The sequence below is a fragment of the Tachypleus tridentatus genome, chromosome 10 (genome assembly GCF_004210375.1).
Source record: "Tachypleus tridentatus isolate NWPU-2018 chromosome 10, ASM421037v1, whole genome shotgun sequence".
In the NCBI taxonomy this organism is placed as follows: Eukaryota; Metazoa; Arthropoda; class Merostomata; order Xiphosura; family Limulidae; genus Tachypleus; species Tachypleus tridentatus.
Window position 1 is genome coordinate 174744962 of NC_134834.1, and position 27130 is coordinate 174772091.

Consider the following 27130-nt stretch of genomic DNA (forward strand, 5'->3'; position numbering starts at 1 on the left):
TAAAAATTACACTATCTGACTGTGTAAAGCTGGTAAAGGTTTATCCAAAAAGACTCACAGCAGCAATTGCTTCCAAAGTACTGACATAGGGGGCTGAATACTTAAACAATCATGAAATTTCAATTTAGGTTGTTTTGTTTTTTTTGCTGGTTTTGTTGACATTCAACCTGCTTCACACATAACAGTTTAATCATATTACAGTTTTGATTTAAAACAAGTTCATTAAAATTATGTTCATTATTGGTATTTTATGATATTTCACATTACTGGTATGAGTTGAACACTTTTGTAACCAATGTAAGTGGGAATGACAAGTTAATAATAGTTAATGTATTAAATGAGAATGACAAGTTAATAATAGTTAATGTATTAAATGAGAATGACAAGTTAATAATAGTTAATGTATTAAATGAGAATGACAAGTTAATAATAGTTAATGTATTAAATGAGAATGACAAGTTAATAATAGTTAATGTATTAAATGAGAATGACAAGTTAGTAATAGTTAATGTATTAAATGAGAATGACAAGTTAGAAATAGTTAATGCATTAAATGAGAATGACAAGTTAATAATAGTTAATGTATTAAATGAGAATGACAAGTTAATAATAGTTAATGTATTAAATGAGAATGACAAGTTAATAATAGTTAATGTATTAAATGAGAATGACAAGTTAATAATAGTTAATGTATTAAATGAGAATGACAAGTTAGTAATAGTTAATGTATTAAATGAGAATGACAAGTTAATAATAGTTAATGTATTAAACGAGAATGACAAGTTAATAATAGTTAATGTATTAAACGAGAACGACAAGTTAGTAATAGTTAATGTATTAAATGAGAATGACAAGTTAGTAATAGTTAATGTATTAAAACGAGAACGACAAGTTAGTAATAGTTAATGTATTAAACGAGAACGACAAGTTAATAATAGTTAATGTATTAAATGAGAATGACAAGTTAATAATAGTTAATGTATTAAATGAGAATGACAAGTTAGTAATAGTTAATGTATTAAATGAGAATGACAAGTTAATAATAGTTAATGTATTAAATGAGAATGACAAGTTAGAAATAGTTAATGTATTAAATGAGAATGACAAGTTAGTAATAGTTAATGTATGAAATGAGAATGACAAGTTAATAATAGTTAATGTATTAAATGAGAATGACAAGTTAATAATAGTTAATGTATTAAATGAGAATGACAAGTTAGTAATAGTTAATGTATGAAATGAGAATGACAAGTTAATAATAGTTAATGTATTAAATGAGAATGACAAGTTAATAATAGTTAATGTATTAAATGGGAATGACAAGTTAATAATAGTTAATGTATTAAATGAGAATGACAAGTTAGTAATAGTTAATGTATGAAATGAGAATGACAAGTTATTAATAGTTAATGTATTAAATGGGAATGACAAGTTAATAATAGTTAATGTATTAAATGAGAATGACAAGTTAGTAATAGTTAATGTATTAAGTGGCAATAACTAATTATTTTTGTTTTCACATTGCTTTCTAGCTACAATATCTTTGCCGTCACTAATTTTGAATTGATAAAGAGATGAGATGTGTTTTCAAAGTGTATGGCGCGAGTTTATAGCAGTCTGACGTAAACCATGAGCTTTCAGGTCCCTAATCAAGCATGTTAACCACTAGGATACTCCACAGTTAGCCAGTTTAACATTTCAGTGTATATACTGAAATACATAAGTTGGTGTTAACCACTAGGATACTCCAGAGTTAGCCAGTTTAACATTTCAGTGTATATATTGAAATACATAAGTTGATGTTAACCACTAGGATACCCAGAGTTAGCCAGTTTAACATTTCAGTGTATATATTGAAATACATAAGTTGCTGTTAACCACTAGGATACTCCAGAGTTAGCCAGTTTAACATTTCAGTGTATATATTGAAATACATAAGTTGATGTTAACCACTAGGATACTCCAGAGTTAGCCAGTTTAACATTTCAGTGTATATATTGAAATACATAAGTTGATGTTAACCACTAGGATACTCCAGAGTTAGCCAGTTTAACATTTCAGTGTATATATTGAAATACATAAGTTGCTGTTAACCACTAGGATACTCCAGAGTTAGCCAGTTTAACATTTCAGTGTATATATTGAAATACATAAGTTGTTGTTAACCACTAGGATACTCCATAGTTAGCCAGTTTAACATTTCAGTGTATATATTGAAATACATAAGTTGATGTTAAGATTTGTCTCTTAATTCTTCCGAAATATGTTTAAATTCATCGCCTGAAATAGTTTCAAAATTTCCCATTTGTTACCCGAGTGTGTACGTTTTCAACTAATGATTGAGTAGTAAGTTTACGGACTTAACCCTAAATTCTGAAGTTCGATTCTACGTGGTAGATATAGCGAAACTAGCCTATTGTGTAATTTTGCGCTATATATTGTTTCTATATTTAAGTCCCATAGTCTTTGATATGTGGACATTTCTCAGTTTATACTAAACTGGGTGTATGTGTTGACTTTACTTGTCGGTTTTAGTCTATGATGTTTACCTATGTATATAATTAATCACTAGGCTAATTTATTGAGAAGTAAACATACCTACGTCATATATTTAATTCAATAATGCATTACCTCGTTCTGAAAAAATAAGCAGCTAAAGCTAAATATTTAACCGTTTACTTTTATTTTAGATAATTATAGAGTATGATTTTTTGTTAATGTATGAAACGTACGGATGTAATCAGCTCTATTCTAAAAATTAGCTCTGAATTTCACAGAAGTAACTTTACAAAAGTTATATTTAGGAGTGTGCAGGTACTGAAAATATTTACAGAAGTTTTCTTTTGTAACTGTAAGTTCTAGCACTGAAGATGGAAACAAGAGGTCGAACTGTCTTATAAAACTAAGACAAGTTACAAATAATACATTAAACGTGCTTAGCAGTTAACTTCCTTCAAGTTTCAGAACGATCATTAGGTAACATCACAACAGATATAACACTCAACTCTTAACTCCATAATATATGTAACACCTGACAATTAACTCCACAACACACAGAACACTCGCTAGTTAGCTCCATAATAGACAAAACACTTGCTAATTAACTCCATCACACAGAGAACGATCAGTAATTAACACCAACATATAGAACGATCAGTAATTAACACCAACATATAGAACGATCAGTAGGTAACTCCACAACAAACAGATGAGTAGTTAACTCCACAACAAGCAGAACGATCAGTAATTAACTCTACAACAAACAAAACGATCAGTAGTTAACAGCACAATAAACAGAACGATCAGTAGTTAACTTCATAATAAACAAAATAACTAATAGTTAACTTCACAAAAAACAGAAAATCAACGACTATACATTGCTCTTGCAAACGAAAGAGGAGAATGCTTACTGATTTATTTAGTATTATCAGAGCGCCATCTATACGATTCGTTTTTAAACGAATACAGTAAAAATAATGTTCGCCGGCCATCTTCTTGTCCCATTTGTGATCCTCATTTGAGTCGGATGCAGTGAAATAATCAATACCAAGGCTACGTGTCAATAACCGTATTTTAACATTCGCTTTGTATTGCATGAAGAAAAAGATATCAACAACAATAATAATCAAACTGCTGGGTTGTTGAAGATGAATTACATAGTGTTTGTATAATAGAAATTATAGTTTATTATACGTTACAGTCTCTAAGTTTGTTTTCTGTGTAATCTAACTTCTAACGCCTTAAGAATCTAAACGTTTTAAAGTCTGTTTTTTAGTTTTTGTCTATGAAAAGAGTCTTCCCATTGATCTTTGCGAAAGATCTTAAGAAAGTGTAAGAAAGGAAGTGACTTCTCACTGTACAACATATATAATTATGTTACAAGTTATTTCTTTTGTTCATTCACACTTTTATTCTGTTAAATTCAATATTCACAATTTCTTCAGTCTTTCATATGCCAGTATGTTAACTATGTTTGTGGAATACAGATTAAAATGTTAGGTATAAGTTAGGTGGTGTAGAGGTGAAGTTGTAACTACCCTGTCTGGTTTAGGTTAGTCAGGTGGTGTAGAGGTGAAGTTGTAACTACCCTGTCTGGTTTAGGTTAGTCAGGTGGTGTAGAGGTGAAGTTGTAACTACCCTGTCTGGTTTAGGTTAGTCAGGTGGTGTAGAGGTGAAGTTGTAACTACCCTGTCTGGTTTAGGTTAGTCAGGTGGTGTAGAGGTGAAGTTGTAACTACCCTGTCTGGTTTAGGTTAGTCAGGTGGTGTAGAGGTGAAGTTGTAACTACCCTGTCTGGTTTAGGTTAGTCAGGTGGTGTAGAGGTGAAGTTGTAACTACTCTGTCTGGTTTAGATTAGTTAGGTGGTGTAGAGGTGAAGTTGTAACTACCCTGTCTGGTTTATATTAGTCAGGTGGTGTAGAGGTGAAGTTGTAACTACTCTGTCTGGTTTAGGTTAGTCAGGTGGTGTAGAGGTGAAGTTGTAACTACCCTGTCTGGTTCAGGTTAGTCAGGTAGTGTAGAGGTGAAGTTGTAACTACCCTGTGTGGTTTATATTAGTCAGGTGGTGTAGAGGTGAAGTTGTAACTACCCTGTCTGGTTTATATTAGTCAGGTAGTGTAGAGGTGAAGTTGTAACTACCCTGTCTGGTTTAGGTTAGTCAGGTGGTGTAGAGGTGAAGTTGTAACTACCCTGTCTGGTTTAGGTTAGTCAGGTGGTGTAGAGGTGAAGTTGTAACTACCCTGTCTGGTTTAGGTTAGTCAGGTGGTGTAAAGGTGAAGTTGTAACTACCCTGTCTGGTTTAGGTTAGTCAGGTAGTGTAGAGGTGAAGTTGTAACTACCCTGTCTGGTTTATATTAGTCAGGTAGTGTAGAGGTGAAGTTGTAATTACCCTGTCTGGTTTATATTAGTCAGGTAGTGTAGAGGTGAAGTTGTAACTACCCTGTCTGGTTTATATTAGTCAGGTGGTGTAGAGGTGAAGTTGTAACTACCCTGTCTGATTTAGGTTAGTCAGGTAGTGTAGAGGTGAAGTTGTAACTACCCTGTCTGGTTTAGGTTAGTCAGGTGGTATAGAGGTGAAGTTGTAACTACCCTGTCTGGTTTATATTAGTCAGGTGGTGTAGAGGTGAAGTTGTAACTACTCTGTCTGGTTTAGATTAGTTAGGTGGTGTAGAGGTGAAGTTGTAACCACCCTGTCTGGTTTATATTAGTCAGGTGGTGTAGAGGTGAAGTTGTAACTACTCTGTCTGGTTTAGGTTAGTCAGGTGGTGTAGAGGTGAAGTTGTAACTACCCTGTCTGGTTCAGGTTAGTCAGGTAGTGTAGAGGTGAAGTTGTAACTACCCTGTGTGGTTTATATTAGTCAGGTGGTGTAGAGGTGAAGTTGTAATTACCCTGTCTGGTTTATATTAGTCAGGTAGTGTAGAGGTGAAGTTGTAACTACCCTGTCTGGTTTAGGTTAGTCAGGTGGTGTAGAGGTGAAGTTGTAACTACCCTGTCTGGTTTAGGTTAGTCAGGTGGTGTAGAGGTGAAGTTGTAACTACCCTGTCTGGTTTATATTAGTCAGGTGGTGTAGAGGTGAAGTTGTAACTACCCTGTCTGGTTTATATTAGTCAGGTGGTGTAGAGGTGAAGTTGTAACTACCCTGTCTGGTTTATATTAGTCAGGTGGTGTAGAGGTGAAGTTGTAACTACCCTGTCTGGTTTATATTAGTCAGGTAGTGTAGAGGTGAAGTTGTAACTACCCTGTCTGGTTCAGGTTAGTCAGGTAGTGTAGAGGTGAAGTTGTAACTACCCTGTGTGGTTTATATTAGTCAGGTGGTGTAGAGGTGAAGTTGTAACTACCCTGTCTGGTTTATATTAGTCAGGTAGTGTAGAGGTGAAGTTGTAACTACCCTGTCTGGTTTAGGTTAGTCAGGTGGTGTAGAGGTGAAGTTGTAACTACCCTGTCTGGTTTAGGTTAGTCAGGTGGTGTAGAGGTGAAGTTGTAACTACCCTGTCTGGTTTAGGTTAGTCAGGTGGTGTAAAGGTGAAGTTGTAACTACCCTGTCTGGTTTAGGTTAGTCAGGTAGTGTAGAGGTGAAGTTGTAACTACCCTGTCTGGTTTATATTAGTCAGGTAGTGTAGAGGTGAAGTTGTAATTACCCTGTCTGGTTTATATTAGTCAGGTAGTGTAGAGGTGAAGTTGTAACTACCCTGTCTGGTTTATATTAGTCAGGTGGTGTAGAGGTGAAGTTGTAACTACCCTGTCTGATTTAGGTTAGTCAGGTAGTGTAGAGGTGAAGTTGTAACTACCCTGTCTGGTTTAGGTTAGTCAGGTGGTATAGAGGTGAAGTTGTAACTACCCTGTCTGGTTTATATTAGTCAGGTGGTGTAGAGGTGAAGTTGTAACTACTCTGTCTGGTTTAGATTAGTTAGGTGGTGTAGAGGTGAAGTTGTAACTACCCTGTCTGGTTTATATTAGTCAGGTGGTGTAGAGGTGAAGTTGTAACTACTCTGTCTGGTTTAGGTTAGTCAGGTGGTGTAGAGGTGAAGTTGTAACTACCCTGTCTGGTTCAGGTTAGTCAGGTAGTGTAGAGGTGAAGTTGTAACTACCCTGTGTGGTTTATATTAGTCAGGTGGTGTAGAGGTGAAGTTGTAATTACCCTGTCTGGTTTATATTAGTCAGGTAGTGTAGAGGTGAAGTTGTAACTACCCTGTCTGGTTTAGGTTAGTCAGGTGGTGTAGAGGTGAAGTTGTAACTACCCTGTCTGGTTTAGGTTAGTCAGGTGGTGTAGAGGTGAAGTTGTAACTACCCTGTCTGGTTTATATTAGTCAGGTGGTGTAGAGGTGAAGTTGTAACTACCCTGTCTGGTTTATATTAGTCAGGTGGTGTAGAGGTGAAGTTGTAACTACCCTGTCTGGTTTATATTAGTCAGGTGGTGTAGAGGTGAAGTTGTAACTACCCTGTCTGGTTTATATTAGTCAGGTAGTGTAGAGGTGAAGTTGTAACTACCCTGTCTGATTTAGGTTAGTCAGGTGGTGTAGAGGTGAAGTTGTAACTACCCTGTCTGGTTTAGGTTAGTTAAGGTGTGTAGAAGTGAAAATTTATAAACTCTAAACATTTCTTTTGACTGGAGACTCATTTCAGCCTCCCTTTCTGTTAGAAATGGATCTAGCTATGTGGATGGAGGTGTAGTCTCTACCAATGAATATTGTAATTGACCGATACATTGTAACCCCACATAATTGACAGAGCTGGTACGTTTTATAATGGAATTCGAATCTGCAACACATATATTGCAAGCCAAACATTTTAATCATTGAGCTAGTTCAAGCCTGTGTAAATCACCACAGATAATGACACTTCTCAATCGACTTTATATGGAAACTTCTGTTAGATTTATTTACATGTGTAGCTGCCATAGAAAAGCCACCAAGTTAGATGTATAAAGAGAATCGTAAGATACAATATGGATTAGGTTTCGATCAGTTGGAAGGTCCTGCCTATGAATAAATGGATTAGCAAATTCCACACGATTCTATGTAATAGGACCCGTACAGATAGATCCTTCAATTATTCATTTTAGAATACTGTACATTGAATCTGAGATATTTCATTAGCTCATGATAAAATGTCTTGGATCAAAAGGACTATTTTGTTTTCTATCACAGTCACTCTGTTCAATATCTTTACACAAAATAACAGTGATGTCGAGAAAACCCACTTGTAGAGAAAAATATATATGTAAAAACCGCTCGTTTGGGTTGAGAAAATATTTTACGTAGAGGAGCGAACAATGTTTTGACCTTCTTCGGTCATCGAAAGAAAGAAAGAGGTAACTGACCGGAAGCTAATCACATGTTTGAAAGGGGTTGTGTAACTGAGTGTCGGAATGTAGAGGGCGGTGTTAGATGTTTGAATATATAATTTTATATTATTTATTTTATTATTTTTAATATAGGTATAAAGGTATTCCTTTGTATTGGTTTATTTTGGGTTTAAGTTGTTGTATAAGTAAGGCTTCTTTAATTTTGCGTTTGTTTATGTTTGTTTTTTTTATTTAGTATTTGAGTGTTTTTTATTGTTATGTTGTGTTTATTTGATCTGCAGTGTTCGAAAACGTGTGAAGGTGACTTTTTACGTTCTTTGAATCTGGTTTCCATTTTTCTACTTGTTTCTCCAATACAGAAGTTGTGGCAGTTATCACATTGTATTTTATAAATAATGTTGGTGTTGTGTTTGTCAGTGTGGTTTTTACATAGTATAGACCTTAGTTTTGTGCCTGATTTTTGAATAAATTTGGTATTAACTGGAATGTCATATTTTGTTACTAGTTTTTGCCAAATGTTGGTTATTTTTCTGCTGATATAGGGAATATACGGTATGCAGCAGTATATGGTTTCGTTATTTTTGATTCGTGAGATATATTTACTTTTGTTGGTTGATTTTGCTTTCTGTCTAGGTGTGTGCGTATAATGTTTTCTACGGTTTATGGAGGAAACTTATTGATGTTGATGAAGTATTGTTTTATTTTGTCTAATTCGTTGTTAATTTTATCTGGTGAGCATAGTTTTATGGCTGTGTTTATTTGGTTTCTTAGTATGTTGAGTTTTTGTTTTGTTTCATGTGCTGAGTCCCAAGAAATCTGTAGTCCAGTATAGGTGATTTTTCGGTGGATTTCTGTTTTAAATTGTGTATCGGTTCTTGTAATTTTGAGGTTAAGAAATGATATTTGATTGCTTTCTTCCTGTTCACATGTAAAGTTAATGTTGAGATATATAGAGTTAATGTGATTGAAGGTATTAAGTGTGTGTTCTGTAGATCTGAATCTTGCAACAGTGTCATCTACATATCTGTACCAGTATAGTGGTGGACGTAATGCTGTGTTAATTGCTTGTGTTTCAACTTGTATCATAAAAATATTGGCTAGAACTGGTGATACTGGGTTGCCCATGCTTAGGCCATTTCTTTGTATATAGTTGTGGTTGTTGAATATGAAGTTTGTCTTTATCGTGGTGAATTCTATGAGGGTTGCTAATTGATTGCTCGGAATGCCTATTGATGGGTTAGGGTCTCGAATATAGAGTTCTAAGGCTATCTTGCAGGCTTCAGTGGTTGAAACTTCTATAAAGAGGGATATAACATTGAAACTGGCCATTTAGGCTTTATGATTAAGTTGATTTAGATTAGACTTGAAATTAAAAGAGTCTTTGATGAATGATGTCTGGCTGATGTTACATATTTGGAGAATGCCCATGCTATGTATTTACCAAGATTGTAATTAAACGATTCACATGTAGACAAAAGTAAATATATTTCACGAATCAAAAAATCACGAAACCATATATTGCTGCATACCATATATTCCCGACATCAGCAGAAAAATAACCAACATTTAAAACTAGTAACAAAATATGACATTCCAGTTAATACCAAATTTATTCAAAAGCCAGGCACAAAACTGAGGTCTATTATATGTAAAAACTACACTGACACACACAACACCAACATTATTTATAAAATACAATGTGATAACTGCCACGACTTCTATGTTGGAGAAACAAGTAGAAAAATGGAAACCAGATTCAAAGAACGTAAAAAGTCACCTTCACACGTTTTCGAACACTGCAAGTGAAATAAACACAACATAACCATAGAAAACACTCAGATACTAAATAAAGAAACAAAAATAAAGAAACGCAAAATTAAAGAAGCCTTACTTATACAACAACTTAAACCCAAAATAAACCAATACAAAGGAACACCTTTATACCTATATTAAAAATAATAAAATAAATAATATAAATTATATATTCAAACATCTAACACCGCCCTCTACGTTCGGACACTCAGCTACACAACCCCTTTCTAACGTGTTGGCAGCTTCAGGTCAGTTTCCTCTTTCTTTGTGAACCTGACGATGACCGAAGAAGGTCGAAACGTTGTTCGCTCCTCTGCGTAAAATATTTTCTCAACCCAAACGAGCCGTTTTTACATATATATTTTACACAAAATAGTTTAGCTGTAGATTTAGACTGGATCAACATGGATAGTGTGTAATGAGTCACAGTAATTTTGTTCAATGTTTTTTTCTACATAAAACAGTTTAACAGTAGACTTAAACTGGATCAACTTTAATATATTCCAAGAATTTAACCACATCTAACTCATTTTAAGGTGCATAAGACCTTTTTTAGTATATTAACTGTATGAAACGTCAAGGAATAAAGATGTTATGCATCTGGCTAATATTCATAGTTTTTTTTTCTTGAGAAGATAGCACACTTCAGGCTGATTTTACTGGTAAATCAGCTGTGGTACATATTAGGGTGTTTTGTGATATCAATTTAGGTTTAATATAACATCGATTGACGTTGACAGACCATGAGAAAGCGACCTGACTTTAGTCAAGCTCTTAAGAGATCAGGGAATAATATTATTTTAAGTCATTAGAAAATGGTTTAAGGGAACGGGTATAGAGGTCACTTTTCTAATTTCGACCAGTATGAAGGCTGAAAGACTTCAGATGATTATGAAACTTTATAAAACTGAAATACGGGAACAGGTGCAACGCTTAAAGAGAAGGAGAATGATTTTACGTGTGGATTAAGAAAGGAATATAACAGAGAGGTGTTCAATGGAAGACCTGTAAGAGTGAGTGAAAACGAATAAACCCAAAACCGAGAGAGGCGAAGGAAGAAAGTAATATGCTTCCAGTAAGAAACAAAACCTATTTCTAAATCTGTATGTGGTTGATTACCAATAATAAACAACAGTTTGAATAATACATAACTTACAATCAATTTGTTAGTATATCAGTTATGGACGATACTTTGGTTTTAATCTTTTGATTTGTGAATTGTAAATGATAATTAGCCTCCAGCCTATTGGTTTATCAGCTAGTAATGGTACTTCCCCTCCAACTGATAGGAAGGATAAACTGTTATACTATTACAGATTTTTGAATATGATTTGATGTTAATGTTATTACTTGTAGTAGTTTGGATTAAAGAAAAATCGAATAACTGCTTTAAGTAAAACTGGTAAGTAAAAATAGTTAGATTTTAAGTTAGGGCTTATTAATGTAATTTATGCCACAACGTTAGATTAATCGTAGGACATGTAACGGTACTTTTAGACTTATCTGTAACTCTTCTTACTGGTAAATTGTAAAACAGGTTAAATACAATATAAAGACTAACTAACTGTCTCTTCATGGTTTAATGATTATTTTGTTTAAATTGAGTTTATAGGTACGTTATAAATCATAATAAACACATTAAATTATTGTATTTATTAATTATAATAATATTAATACTAGATAGACATCAAAGAAGGTAAAGACTGGCTATTTGTCACTTCTATAAAATTATTTTCCTTAGTGTGAACCTAAAGTAGTGATAAAAACTATAATATATTTGACTCTAAAACTTTAGGCTTAAGAGTAGTGCAATGTGGTATTTAGATTTAGCATTGAGAACTTATTTTCAGGCTACAAATATAATGGTTAAGACTACTGTTTACGCTAAACGTTTAGAATTTCTCCAGTGTGATTGGTGCAATGAGTGGATTTTATTTAGAAACTCGGAACTGGTACATACTTTTAAGGAAACTAGCAGTAATAGTGAAGATGTTCAATTTGTATATATAGTTTATTGATTGGAACAGAAGTTTGGAGACTTTGCTGACTAAAGCATAGGCAGTTGACAAAGAGAAGTGTAGACTGGCAGCAGGATTTCATGGATACATCTACTAACAATGATTTTCAGGACTTTATAAAGAGTACTGTTGGAGCTAAAAATAGAAGTTTAATTGTAATGATCTGTCTATTGAGCAACAAATTTAATTCCTAGGTTTGTGCAGATAAGGAACTGTTGGATTTGGAGGGAAGGAAAACAAGGAGCAAGAAAAGAGTGTGGATGAGATACAGTTATAGGCGATACACTGACAAGGCATGTGAATAGAATATTTTGTGGGGCAAAAAGGGAAGAAGAATCATATTGCTTTACCTTGGGCTACAGGTGGAGGATATAACTAACAGAGCAGGAGATATAATAAAGGGGGCTAGCAGAGGTGCAGTTTATATTGTGCATGTAGGGGCTAATCTTGTAGGGGAAGGTAGGTCAAAGGAGCTAATTAATGAGCACAAGGGCGTTTAAAGGAAAAGGTTATATCTTAATTTTGTCAGAGATACTGCCGATAATTAACTGTGCGAATGAAGTTATAAGGTCACTAAGGCTAAATGCTAGGTTTAGGTTGATATGTATGGATGAACAAATTGGCTAAAAACCCATTTCTAATACAAGTTTTCCATACAAGGACAAATATCTATGATATAAATTAATTTTTAAAACATTTAAGGCTAAAGCTTCAGGTGTTTTTGTGAAAAAAATTGTTTTAATTTTCGATATAAGTGTGTACTTTAATGTAGCATTAAAGTGTAATTTCAGATAACCTAAAGATCTGTGGTAAACTAAAAGGTTTAGAGAATTAGAGTTTAATCAAAACAAAATATTTTTCCCCAAATCCATATTTCCTTAAACAACAAGCTAAGTAAAATAAACACCAAAATTTTCTAATAGTTTCTTTTCTCTGTAGATGTAGCGTGAAATCGAAGATGGACAAAGTTTTCATGAAAGATGAAGCTTAAATATGCGAATTTTCACAGTAAAACTCTGTTTTTGTAAAGTCCATATTGAGTGCATGATCTCCCTTGATTAAAACGTAAATCTTTGCTACAGAAATATTTTCCAAAAAACAGAGGCCTTAGGGATTAATTGTGGGAATGAAATTATGAGTAGGTCACTAGGGTTAAATGTTAGACTTAGGTCAGTGTGTAAGGATGAGCAGATAGACTAGTTGGACGTATGGAATAAATGCAATGAAAAAGGGAGTTTTTTAGAATGGATGGTTTGTATATAAATGTAGAAGGGTATGTATTGTTTACAACAGCCATTAACTCGCCTGTAAGGGAAGTTTTAAATTAAAACTAGACAGTGGTCAGTGACATGATAAACTACATGTAGAAAAGATAGGAGGTAGAGAATAGTTTAGCATATAAAATGAATATAGATGTCGTTATGTGTGTGTTTTCATATAGTAAAGCCAGATCGGGCTGTCTGCTGAGTCCACCGAGGGAAATTGAACCCTGATTTTTGCGTTGTAAATCCATAGACTTACCGCTGTATCGGTGGGAGAAAGATGTTGTTATAAGAATAAACTTAATTGTTATTGTTGTAATGCTAGAACTATTAGAAATAAAGCAGGTGAGTTTAGAACAATGATAGAAATGGAAAATTTTGATGCAGTGAAAATAACTGAAATATAATTAAATCTAGATGATTTTGATGACAGAAATTTCTTTGAAATACAAGATTTCAGGCTATTTAATAGGGATAGAGTAGGAAAGAATGTAAAACGTAAGTTCGATCCTGTTGGAATTGATGATATCAGTGATAATAGCAAAGATCCATTTGGGTTTATATTAGTGGATTTAAAGGGAAAAGCTTTTAGTGAAAATTTATTTCAGATCACCAAATGATAATGATGAAATTAATTAGAAATTTTACAATGAAATTAAGATTTCATCTGTTAATCTTGTCATAATTATAGATGAATAAATCTATTAGGAAGAAAGTTTATTTCAAGGCGGTTTTCATCAATAGTTTTTCAAGGAACCTACAAGAAACAATTCTATTTTAGATTTATTGTTAATTTCTAAAGTAGAAATTGTTGAGAGGGTGGAATGGGAACATCGGGATTAGGTTCAATGTTTTACTGCATCTGGAGAAAGGGAATAATGATATTTTGGTTACAAAATTCAAAACAGGAAATTTTGAAAAGATGCGACAAAAATTATCTGTAATGAAATGAGAAGCTTAATTATTTGTAAACTGATCAGATGTAGAAAATTTATAAAGATAAGTCTTTAAATATTGAAGATAAACATGTTCCTTTTGAAAGAAAAGGATGGTTACAACGAAAGAACTTGGTTGGCTCACAAAGGATATAAGAGACAAGTCCCCCCAGTGGTACAGCGGTTTGTCTGCGGACTTAAAATGAAATTGGGTTTCAATACCCGTAATGGGCAGAGCACAGATAGCTCATTGTGTAGTTTTGGGCTTAGCTTCAAATAAAAAAACAATATAAGAGACAAAATTAAAGAAAAGCATCATAAGTTTAAGAAATATACATTTATTGATATGACAGGAGACTTAGAAGACTATAGAAGATTGAGAAAGTTGGCCAAACAGGAAAATAAAACATAAAAAAATAATGTATGAAAACATTTGGCTGTAAATGTAAAACTTGACAGTAAGTATTTCTTTAAGTACATTAAAGATAACCAAATATTAGGATGATAAATGGAGACTTGTATCTAATGATTGTGAAATGGCTGGGTTATTCTTGTTTTTCTTCTGTTATCCAGTGAATATTTAGGCAGTATTCATCATATTGAACAATTGATAGATTGTTTCATTAATTCCGAACTTGTTAAGAATAATTGGAGAAATTTTAGAAATGATAAAGTTTCTGGACTGGACAATAATATCCCAAAGGGTTTTCAAGAAGGTTAAGAATTAGATATACAATTCATTTGCTTCTGTTTTTGTCAGTTCGTGAATAGGGGGCAGTTAGAGTGGATGGAATTTAGTTGATGTCACTTCTATAATAAAATTGTCCCAGTAATTATATACATATTTATCTGTTGTGGGAAACGTTTTAGAAAGACTGATAAAAAATGTTTTGCAAATTCATTTAACAAAGTTTAGAATTACATTATATAGTCAGCATGGTTTCACTAAGGGCAAATATTACCCTGCAAATCTTTTTACATTGTTCGAAGTGGTTACTAGTTAAGTAAATGAAGGTAAAGATGCAGATTTGGTGTATCTGGATTTTCAGAAAGCATTTGTCAAGGCGCTACAGTTCAATCAAACTGGATTAATGTCACGAGTGGAGCTCTTTAAGGCTCAGTCTTACTAAGTTTGCTCATTTTGATTTATGTCAATTGTATAGATGAAGGAATGGTCAATAAATTACTTAAATCTGCTGATGACATTAAGGTATTGGGTGTTGCTAATTATGAAGAGGATACTGCTGATTTACAAAAGGATTTAAATCATTTTGTGAGGTGGGCAAATAAACATAAAACAGGTTTTAATTATAATAAATGCATGTGGGTTATCATAATTTGAACTACAAATATAATTTAGATGGAAATACCCTTAAAAGTGTCATGACGGAAAGAAATCTTGGCGTAGTGGTTGATCAGTCTCTCAAGCCATACATACAGTTTGCAGCTAATGGTAGGGCAAATAGGATTTTAGGTTACATCTACTGAAATATTGAATACAAGTCTAAAGAGATCATAATTTTATTGTATAGATCACTGGCTAGTCCAGATTTAGAGTATTGTGTTCAGTGTTGTGCTCTTTACCTTAGGAGAAGCTTTGAATTGTTGGAAAGGGTGTCTGGAATTGTGTGTGTGTTTTCTTATAGCAAAGCCACATCGGGCTATCTGCTGAGTCTACCGAGGGGAATCGAACCCATGATTTTAGCTTTGTAAATACGTATACTTACCGCTGTACAAGCAGTGGGCGCCTGGACTGGAGGGTTTGTGATGTGAAGAGAGTTAAGGTATCTAAAATGGTTTCTCTTGGAAACAGGAGTCAGAGTGGATCTAATTGAGGTCTTTAAACTTATAAAGGGAATTGATAGTGTTGATGTATAATATTTTTTCATGTTTAACAGTGAGAACAGTAGTACAAGGGGGCACAAACATACATTTTGGTAAGGTAGGAGTCATCTTCAGCTAAAACATTTTTATTTTTCTATCAGAGTGGTTGGTCTTTGGAAAGGGTTGCCTTCGGATGTTGTGGAAGCAGAAAATTTAAGTTAATTTAAAGGAAAACCTGATAGGTATATAAATGATAAAGGTTGGTTTTAAGACTTCTTTCCTTAATAGCTTTAGTTTAGTTTATAGGATGGAACAGTTGAGATGAATCAGTAGGTTTATTGTTGTCCCTAAATGTTATGTTAATATGCTTGTATATCAGATACGGATGCTACTTCGCTTCCAATTCGTCGGTATGTCATTTGTGTTCTGAGGGTCGCGAGTTCGATTCCCCGTCACACCGAATGTGCTCGCTCTTTCAGTTGTGGGGGCGTTATAATGTGACGTTCAATTCCACTATTCGTTGGCAAAAGAGTAGCTCTAAAGTTGGCGGTGAGTGGTGATGACTAGCTGCCTTACCTCTAGTCTTACACTGCTAAATTAGGGACGGATAGCGCAGATAGCCCTCGAGTAGCTTTGCGCGAAATGAAAACAATCATATATGTTGTTTGTTTTACGGTCATTCGCCTGTTATATTTTTTTTTGTTATTTTTCTCTTGCAAAGGAATAATCGTCTACTATATTAAGAATCATTGGCAGTTTTTTACAATGCAAGACAACTGTGGGCTAGTAATGTAAATATTTTTAAATTGCTGTTCAACGTCTGACACACCAAAAGCAAGAATAAAAACATTCACTGTTCATTTGTTCCACGGGTGAAAGAGAAAGTATGTTCAGTGACGTAGATTTGAACCCGTAGACTGCGAGTGGAGCGCCCTAATCGCCAGGTCATGCCAGGCCCTGAAGTTAGAAATGAGTAGATTTGAAATGACGTCAGACCATCGCTGATAAACATGTCTAAAATTTTCTCTTGATACACATCTGAACTTGAGCTAACAACAATACAGAGTCGTTACTGTTAATTATACACGATTGTTTAAGGTTAATGGAAGTGTTATGATATAGATATTCTTATAGTTTGGCACAATGTTAAATTTAGTTATTTTTAGAAGCGATAATTTATTGCAGGTTTATTTACGTAACTCGGTACATAGTGTAGGTACATTGTTGTGATTTGTAGTTCGTATTATTACTTCATGGTAGTAGAAAGTTTTGAGATTTTCTTATTTTGACGTCATTATTACATCATAAGATTTCGTAGTGTGTAGAAAGTTCTAGGTCTTGATTAGGGTATTAACACGCGAACAAAATGTAGTTCGATTCAGTAAGAGAAAGCCACTTAATTAGATAGCTAGAGATAGATTTTATGTTTGTAAATATAGCCGTACAGAATGCATAGTGGTACTTACTTGATAAAGTGAAATTATCGCAGGTTTATTATAATAACGGATTAGAGACTTTTTTTCAAATTTGTTCTAACGTAACTAAACAATACCGGGTGAATTTTGAATTTTTAGTAAACAGTTCCTTAGATGGTTTTAATAAACAGCGCTAAATCGTGTTAGTAAGCGGTACTGTAAATGGTTTTAGTTAACCGCAAATAGTATGATATTATCGTTGAGTTCATTGATACAAACAAATAAATATTTGTAAAATGCGACTTAAAAATGCTGTTAAAAGCTTTTATGCGTTTGCTAAACGTCAACTAGCGTAGCGGTTCGACGTTACGTTTGAAGGCTCATGCTGCTAGAAACTGGATTTAGAAGCGAGAGACGGGCAGATCACAGATAACACGTTAGATAACTTGTTTGAACAACAAAGAAATTTTTACTACATTGTGGTGTCGATTACGAAACACAGTAATTTAAGATACTGTTAGAAGTTTCACAAAATACACACTGTGTTGATTAAGGAAGCAAAATACGAATTTTTAATAAAATAAAGAAAAAAATTTATAGTTTACGTTCCGTACATTTATCATGCTTTGAGAAATAACTTGTGTTTAGTGTTAAAAATCACCCTTAAACTGTCAACTGTCATACTAAACTAGACTGTTATATGTCGCACTAAACTAGACTGTCATCTGTCGCACTAAACTAAACTGTCAACTGTCATTCCGAACTAGATTGTGAAATCTCGCACTAAACTAGACTGTCAACCGTCATACTAAACTAGACTGTCAACTGTCGAACAATACTAGACTATAAATTGTCGTATTAAACCAGACTGTAAACTTTTGTACTAAACTAGACTGTGAATTGTCGTACTAAATTAGACCGTCAACTGTCTTACTAAATTAAACTGTCAACTGTCGTACCAGAGTAGGCCAAAGAACTCTGTTGTTTGTATTTGATATTTGCTTTTCGCTGCAAAAACTGTTCGTCATAGTGTTTGTTAAAAGTATGACCACTTAAAAAATTACAATAAGTCTATCCGGGTTATTTTAATACCCAAACTATATAGTGGGCCATCCGTTCAAAGTCCACTACAGGGTTAGAGAACAATTCTAACGTTAAAAGGTGTCAAGCTTCCGCTGATCCATCGGTGGACAAAAAATAAAGTGTTTCTTATTGAAACCAAAAATACTTTTGATTTAGTGTCGTGCTTTTGATATGTTAAAATATCCTTAAATAAATTACGAGACAAAATCGTCACAAGTTCTAAGAGAAAGGAAGGCCGCAAGAAGTCCTGAATTAAACAGAAGTAGGCTCCAACACACTATGAATTTGTTTGTTTGAAGTTAAGCACAAAGCTATACTATGGGCTATCTGTGCTCTGCCCACCACGGGTATCCAAACACGATTTCTAGAGTTGTAATTCTGCAGATATGCTGCTGTGCCAATGGTAGGAGTGAATTATGGAAAGTACTGGTAGAAATGTTTAAGGAAACTGTTTGTTGTTAAGCACAAAACTACACTATGTGCCCCCTACGAGTGTTGAAACTTGAATTTTAGCTGCGTGAACCCTCAGACCTTCCGGAGGGTGAAGGTGTAATGAAACTAAATAATGCTCACAAAAAAAAAAGAAGAGAAATAATCAACAGAAATTCTTAAGAGAGTGAATATGAGCTGACAACAGATTATGGGAAAAATAGGTGCCAGAACTGTTGAAGAGAACGAAGAAGTGTTCGCATAAGCATCTAGTCTGTCAGAACTAACAGTTTATTTGTCGTATCTAAAAATCTGATATTGATACAAACGTTTCAGTGTTTCAAATAAATTAAAACAAAGATCCCTTTGCTTTCGCTTCTGTCATGTGTTTTCTTTTGTCATTTAATTAAAGGGAAATTATCACACGTTGTATTGTAACAGCAGAGTAGATTTTTTTTGTTTGAAATTTATTATAACGTAACTGAAGAAAACTATGAGAATTTTGATGAAAGAGAAAATTATTTAACGCTCTGGATGCAGCTGTGGTAATTAACCATGTAACGAACCTTTTCATATACATTTGACTGGTTTTAATTGTATATTTAAAACACGTGGACTGTGTGCTCTTTATTTATTGTTGAAATTTATTGCCTAAAAGTTACAGACACCTTCTATAAAGAGGTTGATTCATCCACACATAAACCCTGACAATAATAATTTCGTGTAAAAGTAACAAAATGTAGTGCAACCGACTGAAAGTTAAAGCTCATTATCCGACGATGACAAACCTAAGTCCGTCTCGTACCTTACTTTTCATTTTTATTTTTAAGGATTTTCGGAAATAATAAAACAGTATTAAAAGCTTGATTTTGTTGTACAAAGTAAAACATGGGCAAATCCTTAGTTATTTCTAGTTTTAAGGTAAATTTAAGAAGTAGCGATAGTGAGTTTTCCTTTTACTAAACGCAACTCCAGATCTGATGTGCGACTGTAATTATTTCTAGTTTGAAACTAGTGTTAAGATTAAGTATTAGAATTGTTTTCATTTATTAAAAACAACTTCAGATCAACATCGTGTGAACCTTTAGTTATTATCAGCTTTATGTGAAAAGATATAAAAACATTATTAGTTTCTTCTGATTTTCGCGCAAGGCTACACGAGGGCTATCTGTGCTAGCTATCCCTAATTTTGCAGTGTAAGACTAGAGGGAAGGCAGCTAGTTATCATCATCCACCACTAACTATTGGGCAACAACTTTTCGTACGAATAGTGGAATTGACCGCACATTATAACGCTCCTACGGCTGAAAGGGCGAACATGTTTGGTGTGATAGGGATTCGAATTAGCAACTTTCAGATTACTAGTCGAGTGCCTTAAGTTACCACCTGGCAATGCCGAGCCTAACATTATTAGAAATTAGCTAATGATAAATCGTTTTTCCATTTTAATTAATAACACCAGAAATGGTTTTAGTGAATGGTGCCCTAAATGGTTTTAATAAACAGTGCTCAAAATAGTTTTAGTAAGTAGTTCCCTAAATGATTTTAATAAAGAGCATTTTCAATTATGTTAGTAAGCGGTACCCTAACTGGTTTTATTATAAATGTTCTAATGCTATCTTTGGAGTTACTTGTTACAAACAAATAAATATTTGTGAAATACAACTAAAATGTTGCTAAAAGCTTTTATTCGTTTGCTGTTAAGCACAAAACTACACAATATGCCCACTACGAGTGTCGAAACTCAAATTTTAGCAGTGTGAGTCTTCATACTTGCCGGGAAGTGGGGGCTTAAGGAAACGAAAGTACGCTCAAAAAAAATTATGGAAATAACCAGCAGAAATTCTTAAGAGTGAATACCAGTTGACAACAGATTATGGGGAAATATAAGTGCCAGAAATGTTGAAAAGAACGGAGAAGTGTTCACATAAGCATCTATTAGTAAGAACTAACATTTTACTTGTTCATATAAGTGTCTAGTCTCTAAGAACAAACTTTTACTGGCCACCTCTGAAAATCTGATATCATTGTTACAAACGTTTGAGTGTTTGAGTTAAGTTAAAACAAAGACCCTTTTTCTTTCACTTCTGTCATGTGGTTGTTTTTTTTTTCTCCATTCTATTAAATGAGAACCAGATACAAACATGGACCACATGGTTGTTGTTTTTCTAATTCTCACACTTTTGTTCATGATACACGTATTCTCTAATATGAAAGAATTGTTTTTACTGCTTCAGTAAATGGATTATAAATCTACTTTACTTTTCACGTCAGACCATGCCTTTCTATTCTTTGGAATATTACTTTAATGGGTAATTATTTACGCGGTCCTGAAAGAGAAAGTAAAGTTTTAGTGGTTACAGTTTCTTGTATGAAAAATAATGTAAATCCTTTAGTAGCAGCGAAGTTCTGTTAACAAGCCGCACGCATTGCTTGATACATAGTGGTAACATCATTTTCAGTTATAATTAAAACTAATGAGCTTTGGTTAGTATTCATAGTTCTTTTGCGACTACAACTATGTGCAGAATATTATGTCAAGCATAATGACTAATGAGTGTGAAAACAGTTAAATTCAATAATGTACTTCCGGTACAATTTTACTTTCTGCTAATATTAATTCATTACGTTTTCGCTAGATCTTGTACTTTTTCATTTTGTTTATCAAAATGTTAAAAAAAATCGTTCATGGTCTTCGATTAGCAGGACCTTTACATCATTGTGTTGTGTGATGATGGTACTGAAGCTTTTATTTATACGCCTAATATATAGGGGTAATTCTTGATAACATACGTACAAGTATAGAGAAAAAAGCAGAATGGAGTTTTATATTAATTAAAAATTAGTTGGTTTACAAATCATTTTAACGTACTTCTACGTGGAACCTTTAGTCGTCTTATATTCTCCATATAACAAATATGAAAAGACGATATTGATTTAGCGAAATCAGCTTTTGGTTAGTGTGAGGTGTATCAAAAGAAACACTGTCTTAGTAGTCTTTATAAAAAAGAAACACTGTCTTAGTGGTCTTTATAAAAAAGAAACACTGTCTTAGTAGTCTTTATATAAAAGAAACACTGTCTTACTTGTTTTTATAAAAAAGAAACAGTCTTACTAGGTTTTTATAAAAAAGAAACACTGTTTTACTTGTTTTATGTAAAAAGAAACACTGTTTTACTAGTTTTGCTGCTCTGGAGATCCTTGTTTGTTTCTAGTTTATAAACTAAAATGCTGACTTTGCTCTTTAATTTTTGTTGATATTTGGATATTGTAAGTCGATTTTAAACCGAACAGAATTTCGTTACCTCAACATAACAGTCTTCTTTCAACTAATACAGATTTTCTCTTTGTAATTAAAACTCTTGCCAAAACAATCTCTCCTTGAACGAGAAGATGTACTCGTTTTTGGACTCCAGTCTACAATACACATGCATGTATAAACGACAAAACACTCGAAACCGATAAGCCTACAATTTATAATAAAAATCACGTACACCACGAATGTTCACTTTTCTTCCAATTCCTTTTCGGTGATGACTTGTAGTAGATAAAAGATACATCTGAAATGTGCCTTTAATTTTGAATACTCTGTAACAAGTCATTTCCAATTTCGCTCACATCACTCTGTGGGTAATAACACATAATTTAACATAAATCACCACTACCATCTGATGAAGCTCTAATGGTGAAAGTTAGTTCAATCAAGTAAACTAGCTTTAGCGTTTCTATTTACTTATATAAGTAATCTAAAACACTCCAGTAAGTACTAAAAGGTCTAGAAAAGGAGAATTTATTCAGATTGACAAACACGAGATATCCTCTAATTGTTAGTTTTACTCCTTTCTCTCCTTATGATTATACATTTTGTCACATTCGACTGGACATATGACATATTTCCAGATCTCTAAGTGTATGCTCTTTATCCCAATAGATATCTACCCAGCGGTGAAGACCACACGCTCCTTTGAACAACAGGAACGTGAAACTTGTGTCTAATAAACAACTACTTATCCTGTACATGAAGTTTTTCTAGTGCTCATCCTTGAGAACTACACCCTTGTATATAAAATAAATAGGTTTTCAAATATGTTTACCTTGACTTATGTACTTCCTGTTGGAACACTGGAATAGTTATCCACACAAGCGGCCAGCGTTCCTTCATCTTATGGATTCACTGACAAAACATGGGAATAATTCTCCACACAAACGACCAGTGGTTCTTTATCTTATAGATACACTGACAAAATATCAATAGGATTCTAGAGCTGTTGTGAGGAGCTCTGAATACCACATAGTATCCCTCTGTGTAATTCGTGATATCAGAAAAACATGTAGTTTCAAGAAGTCTTAATATAGAATGATGAAACCCTATAACCCGAGCGCTTTCGAAAGATGGACCTATCTTCTTCAGTTCACTCGGGTTATAAGGTTTTTGTGTGTTCTTTATAATTATATATTTATTCAGGTAAAAATGTTTCCTTTTTAATTTAAGTAACCGTATCTTTGTAGCGCTTCTCTTCATTCTGTCAGATCATTCTTTAAATGCATAAATTTTGTTTAATCTTTGAAACTATCCATTATCATAAGAAACCAAATTCACGAAGCTAAAAGCAAGTTTATTATATTTAATTTAATATATGTACTTCCATCCCTTATTGTGTAATTTAACTTAGTGATATAATAAGTTTCTAAGATAAAGGTAACATTTATTGTGTATCGATGAAATACTATCAAATTATTAAATAGTGTTATATTTTACTTCCAGTAGTTAAACAATGATTATTTACTGTAAGTAGAACAATGGCGTAGTGTCTCTGTTACAGCATTACAATAGTTAAACAATGGTTATTGAAATGTTAAATAGATCAATGGACTAGCGTTTCATCAGATTACACCAAAACAACAATTTTCAGATGGTACACATAACAACAGAGTAGTCAGGCGGTAATAAAAGTTTTCAATGCGATTTACTGTATAGGGTGTTCCAAGTTTAAATTGCATTGAAAACTTTTATTACCGCCTGACTACTCTGTTGTTATGTGTACCATCTGAAAATTGTTGTTTTGGTGTAATCTGATGAAACGCTAGTCCATTGATCTATTTAACATTTCAATAACCATTGTTTAACTATTGTAATGCTGTAACAGAGACACTACGCCATTGTTCTACTTACAGTAAATAATCATTGTTTAACTACTGGAAGTAAAATATAACACTATTTAATAATTTGATAGTATTTCATCGATACACAATAAATGTTACCTTTATCTTAGAAACTTATTATATCACTAAGTTAAATTACACAATAAGGGATGGAAGTACATATATTAAAACTCTCATCTAATCTACCGATTTTGGCATAAGAGGTTGTTTATGTGAGCATTTTTTTATTATATCGAGGTACGCATTTTTATTGGATGGTTATGTTCGTGAAGTAGCCACTCCACCTTTCTATGCTTCATAGAAAGCTTCTAGACATTAGATCAACACTTGTGTGATGTCCCGTTTATCACAAAGCTTCTGAATGTCCGATCTCCTTCCATAAAAACTATCATTTTTCTGATAAAGCATAAATTAATTAGTTTTGTAGAGTTTAGTTTGATAAGTTAGAAAGTTTTATAAAGTTTAGTTTTCCAGATATTCAGCAGAATAATTTCTGAAGAAATAAGTTTGGAGTTGACAAGTTGTGAACATTGAAAACAATCCATTCCAAGGATTATCTTACCTTCTTATCAACACGAGAGTAAATAAGCTTATCTTTCAGTACGCGTATTGAAAATGTACAAAGTATTATTTAAAAATACATGTGGAACTGAGCTAGCAAACTTTAGAAGAATAATAATTTAACGCCATTTCTGAAATGCTTCAAATGTGTCATAGAAATTGGTTTAGATTTGAAAACGTCAATAAGTGATATAAGCCTTGCGTGAAAAGACTGGATTCAAGCGTATAAGAATAATTTTAAAAACTGTTTAAGATATCTAAAAAGATAACATGACAAATGATGATAACGTTATTGAACTTTCGGGCATAAACCTTTATTCAAAACATTTAATCTCATAAACACACAAACAACTAAGAAAACTGTTTTTATTTTTCGGATCAACTGTTGTGTTGTCTAATTAATTCTTAAACAGTTTTTATCGTAATATGTTTTCGAGTCAACACTTAATTATAAGGTATTGTTGGGCAACAGTATGTGTGTGTTATTATTTGGATAAATAATAACAAAGAATAAACTTACCCGTTGAAATAAAACGTTATTTAGTTTATTTTTTACGAATTTTCAAGCATACTACTTCTTCAGACAGTAAATAGGGGCATCCGTTCCAAACGTCGCAGAAAATAAACCAGAAACGTGTTCATTTTGTTCTTTATTATTATTTATCTAAGTTTTTTTTTCTCACGTCTTGTGGGACAACACTCGTTCATGATTCATTATTGTTTTTCTTGAGATAATAAAAAACACAACATATTGTTGTAATGTATTTGTTGAACGTTTGCATAGTAAAGCAAGACAATAACTAAGCCTAGAACGTTTTGCGTGGAAATTGTAGAAAAATGTCCTGGAAATAGTTAAACTTTGTAGTAAATAAATATAAGGAAAGTGTTGCATTATATTTATTCAGAGGAAACTAGTGTTATCTCGTAGCGAATAATTTTCGATAGCCCGTAAGGAAAAATAATTTTTTTAAAATATATTACACACTAGTTAAGCGTTCAACAAACTTGATATCTTCCACATGTATGTACAATTTAAATTACATAACTCGTGTAAGATAGAGAGCAGGCCTAATGAAACCATTTTTTTGGTCAAATTAACTTTTTTTATAGAAGCCAGAAAAAGTGTAACGTTACAAAGCACTGTGATAAGTTTATAAAATATTTCGCAACTGAGTTTAGTACAATTCGAATACTAATACCTACAGTAGATGTTTTTTGTTTTGTTTTTAACAATCAGATAGTCCTGAATGAGCGTTTCTTCAGTACACGATAATGTCAGTCAGAGGTAATATTCGTTCGTCAGATGCAATATGTGTGTCTGTGAATAAGTGGAATTTTTTTTGTGCATGGTCGCTTCCTTTCATGCGCGAGAACTTACACTGCTAGTTGTATATTTGTTTTTTAAGAAACTATTACTGATGACCGAATGTACGTCATCTCTTACAGGTAACAAATATTATCACATTGCAGAGTTTCGATTATGGCACATCTTTCTTCAGCTGTATACAGCGATTAAAGGAAAGAATAAACCTCTTCTACACAACGATGACCTCGCAGGAACCATTGGTACGTCACTCTGTACCAGTGACCAGTTATAAGTCTACCCTTACTGGAGCTAACGGTGTACCAAGTCTCACTGGTGCCCAGTTATATGTCGTCCGTCAGGCCTGACCAATAGTACATCATTCGAACCCACATTTACACAACTACGTCATCTATGAGGTGGAGTAATATGTCACCCATCAGTTGTGACCAATAGTACGTCATCTGTGAGATGGTGACGAATGCCGCTTTATATACGGATGTGTATTTCATAAACAATTATTAAAGCTACAGATGTAATAAACTCGAGTGGATTAAAAGTACAACCATAGATACAACACTAAGTAATCTCCTGAATGTTACATTTTTAAACACTTTACTACCAAAGAAGGTCATGTCTTCGTGAAAATTCGACAGAATACATAGAGAGTTGCGGTATTTCATTCAACTCGCATTCTTACGTAACCACACAAAGTCAGCTGTTTGCCCACTAAGGTGCGCTATTTGTAAAAGTTCATTTAAAATTAAAAATCGTCTTTGACAACGTTGATGTTATGAGTGTTCACCCCATCTTTCACAGTTTTAACTAGTCTTCCTGAAGCAGTCATAGGTGTTTTTCAGAGTTATCAGAACTCAACAGAACATTTGGTTTGTAAACAAAATTTTACAAATGTACGCAACGTATCTATTCGAAACTTAAGCAAAAACAAAACGTTTGTTACATGTGCATTTTCCTTAAAATATAAATACGTAATATATTGTTATTAACATAAAACAACATGAATAAAACTCTGAAAAACTAATTTAAAAAAACAATACTTTAATGCTGCAGCATTACATCAAAATTATGATATAAACAACTTCGCCCCAGGCACTCGACTTGTATTCTGAGGATAGTGGGTTCGAATCCCCGTTGTACCAAACATACTCGCCATTTCAACCTTGGGAACGTTATAATATTCGTTGATAAACGAGTAGCCCAAGAGTTGGCGGTAAGTGGTGATGACTAGCTGCCTTCTTTCAACTCTTACACTACTAAATTAGGTATGGCTAGCGCATATAGTCCGCGTGTAACTTTGCGTGAAATTAAAAAAAAATAAACAACAAACAATAAACAGCTTCCAGTACAGAAGGTTTTTCTGTGAAACTTTAACAACACGTAAATTACCAGGCTTTCGCATCAATCGTTTTTAGTAGGCCTTACCTCTTTACTTATAATAGTTTTTTTGCATATTTCTTTTTCTCTTCTTCCTTTGTATTCATACGCAATGGACGAACAGAC

General features: G+C 33.4%; 1 long non-coding RNA gene across 1 annotated transcript in view; it reads left to right on the plus strand.

Moving 5' to 3' along the window:
* LOC143230967 (uncharacterized) overlaps positions 1–22673 on the plus strand; it is a 56496-nt gene extending 33823 nt beyond the window's left edge. Inside the window, exon 2 of the long non-coding RNA XR_013016719.1 lies at positions 22514–22673. This is a non-coding gene — a long non-coding RNA (uncharacterized LOC143230967). The remainder of the gene's footprint in view (positions 1–22513) is intronic.
* The last annotated feature ends 4457 nt before the right edge of the window (positions 22674–27130 follow it).